The sequence below is a fragment of the Pterocles gutturalis genome, unplaced genomic scaffold (assembly GCF_000699245.1).
Source record: "Pterocles gutturalis isolate BGI_N339 unplaced genomic scaffold, ASM69924v1 scaffold4708, whole genome shotgun sequence".
Taxonomy (NCBI): domain Eukaryota; kingdom Metazoa; phylum Chordata; class Aves; order Pterocliformes; family Pteroclidae; genus Pterocles; species Pterocles gutturalis.
Window position 1 is genome coordinate 13,878 of NW_010117789.1, and position 2,367 is coordinate 16,244.

Genomic DNA, 2,367 nt, shown 5'->3' on the forward strand with positions numbered 1-2,367 from the left:
TCCATGCCCTGCAGTTCAGCGGGTGATAGCAAGACCAAGGCTTTAGACACCAAGGTGAAAGACACAGTATTGAACCACAAGCTGAGCAGGCATAAAGGGCTTGGGGTGGGTGAACTCTGCACTGCTCAGGCAGAATTCCTACACAGGAGAGCAGTTCATGTGTTACATGTATCCACCAGTCATTTTATCTTCTTTACTTAGTGCAGCACCCCATGGACCAGCTCCAGTTCCCTGTCCAGCTCTCAGCTGCCCTACTACTCCTTCCTGAGCTTTCCTGAAAGGTAGCTCCAAGCTACTTTGGTTGCCACATTTTAAGTTTGCAAGCACGTGGCACTGCGCTCCCACTGGCCACGCTGTCCATCAGCCTTCCCAGCACTCTCCCACTCTCTGCTACTCACAGGGATGCCTTAGACAACATAAACACCACCGGAGGCAAAAGTAGTGTTGCTTCTCTATGATAATTATTTCCCATTTCTACAGTGGGACAGATGCCAGATAGTGCTGTTGTGTAAGGCAGGTCTACATGTGTTGCCTTTAACCACGAGTCTGCTGCCAGTCTTTTAAAATATTTTATTGGTGCCCAGATTCTGGGGTCCTGGGATGACAAAGATCTCACTGCCTTCATTTTATGAAATGCACATTTTTAGACTTCCTTTTTCATTTAAAAAAAAAAACAAAAAAAACAAAAACAAAAACCTACTGAAAAACTGAGCCCTAACAGCTAAAAAATTAAAGGTGACTAAGAAGAAATGTATTCTTATTGCAGAAAATTTTCTATTCCTAAGCCAGTCACATCACTGGGAAAACAAGGGGACTGTTTCTTGAATTTTCATTATTCGAAGTAAAGAGGTTTGCTTCACTAACTTTTGCAGATATGAGGAGAAACACCACGTCCTGCTTTACAGCAGATTAACTCGCTATTTCTCCCTTGTCTGGTGTGCTTTGCTGCTTTTTAAGAGCACCTCCTTCGGAAAATAAAAATGTTCTTCTTTTCTCTGACAATATCCAGAGGCTGAACATAAAATAGACAATGCACAGAGCACAGTGTGTGCATATATGTTGCAGTGCATAGAAATTTGCACTTTTTATTTTAACCAGTGCAAATGACCATTAAAAGCAATAGCTTTTCAACTTTTGCAAGAAGAGGTCCCATTTTTATATTTTACAGGGTAGCTAGAAAAACAAAATTTTATTGCTTGTATACGGAAACCATTTTCAGTGATTTAAGCTTGTAGTGAAACCAGCTGATGTCTATCTTGCTTTATTCTTTGATCATAAATATATCCAATGAATATTTTTATGTTATTTTACCTTCTTGGTAAACTGCATGCATCATGACATTAAAAAAAAGTATACTAGTTACTGTTATTTTCCTAATGGGTTTTCCTTTCCAGTAAAGTATTATATTTTAGTTATCACATTGAGAACTTGCCAGAATTATCTGACAGACCTGCTCTGGAGCTTCATTGGTTCCAACATTCCCACTAAAGTTCCAAGAAGAAAAAAAAAAAAAAAACATTATTTTTTGCTTCCCAGAAGTCCTAGAAACCAGCCTAGCGAGCCAGAAAAAAGTCATTTCCTTCTAAGGCCGAAGCAGGCCTTTTAAGTATATCAAGTTTATGAAAACACAGACAAATCCAGTAAAGCAGCCTTTAGGGGGGAGTTCAAAGAGTAAAATTTGAAGTGTTTGCTGCATTCTGCTGAATGGTGGAGTAAAGCTAACAACTGACAGGGCTGCCTGGTTGTCAAGAGACTGAGATGGAAAATCAGGGCCCCAAATGTTAATTGCATATGTCATTTAAATTGCTGTGATTCAGTTTACACTATCTTGCACAGCTCCTTGGCTCTGATTAGATTTCTGCCAAGTGCTCTGAGCCTCTTGTTTGATAAGTGTTAGAAAGGTACAGTATGTGCGTACTGAACGCGGGCACTGTTTTTATGCAGAAATGTTCCTCCATTGCCTGGTCTCATTTTGGCTGCTTAGCTCTATTTATTAAAACACAGAAGAAAGAAAGGGAAAAAGTAGGATACAAATATATACAAATTTTCCTTTGAATATTTCTGCTTTATCAGAGGTAAATGCACTTCAGCCTTCCAACTTTCGCAAAAAGAGATCCTGCTGTTGCATCTTAAAGAACACTTGGAAGTATAAAGCTACTACTTTTATAACAGAACAATTTTTAGGGATTTAAGCGTATTGTGAAGGTTTTGTAGCATATTCTGGGTTGAACGGCCAGTACAGAAACTACACAACAAAACTGCATAAAATTACGACGTGCAACCCACTGTATTTTTTTTGTAAATAAAAAATGTATGTACTCATAGGAAACATAGCACTATCCGATTATCTTTCCCAGATAAGGCCTT